Here is a 1,031-nt window from a genome sequence, read left to right as displayed (position 1 = left end):
ATTTATAAAAACACTGACAAATAAAACAAACTGGGCCCATGGTGGCAGTCATTTTAATGATATCTCCAGTGTCTTCAGAGCCGGAGAACCATAAATTTTGCTTTTTCAGTAGAGAAAGTAAGGGCTCTAAATTATGAGGCTGAGAGACCACATTCACCTGGCATGCCCAGAAAATTATTTTGCAAAATATGCTCAACACAGCCAGTGAAAGAACACTAATGCCAATTGAAATCACTGCTCCGTGCAATCTGTTAAATTTTGTGTATGTGGGTGTGTGTGAATAGGAAAAAGCTGGTACTGCCAACATCCCTGTGAAAACATCCAAATACGGAATAACTTGTTCTTTTAAATCTGGAGGATGAGTAATTTGGGAATAGCATGTTGTTACAGTTACTGCTCTCCAAAGACTAACAACACTGTTCGCCATGAAATTTCACTTTTTTTTTTCCTGCTTAGTCATTTATCTAACTGTATATGTGTCTCTTTTTATGCTAATGCTAATGATGTTCTCAGTCTGTCAAGACATCACATTGTCTCTATCTTCAAATTGTGTGGATCCAAGGCTTCTTAATGGCACCAGGAAGCACTTTGATCACACCAGTGTCCTGTCTCGTGAGTTTCTGTGGTACCTCTCAGTGGCTTGGACACCTCTTCCTGCTTCTGCTGCCTTCACCCATTTCAAACAGAGGAACACATTGTTACTCCTTTGATTAAAACTCTGCAGTAACTCTCCATGTCACTCAGTCAACCCAAAGTCTTCACAGTGGCGTGCCATGACCTGTCCCCCAAGAGCCTTCACAGTGTCCTGCCATGACCTGTCCCCCAAGAGCCTTCACAGTGACGTGCCATGATCTGTCCCCCAAGAGCCTTCACAGTGGCGTGCCATGACCTGTCCCCCAAGAGCCTTCACAGTGGTGTGCCATGACCTGTCCCCCAAGAGCCTTCACAGTGTCCTGCCATGACCTGTCCCCCAAGAGCCTTCACAGTGGCCTGCCATGACCTGTCCCCCAAGAGCCTTCACAGTGGCCTGC

This window comes from Vicugna pacos, chromosome 35 (genome assembly GCF_048564905.1).
Source record: "Vicugna pacos chromosome 35, VicPac4, whole genome shotgun sequence".
NCBI lineage: Eukaryota > Metazoa > Chordata > Mammalia > Artiodactyla > Camelidae > Vicugna > Vicugna pacos.
Note: the sequence above shows the minus strand (reverse complement) of the source record.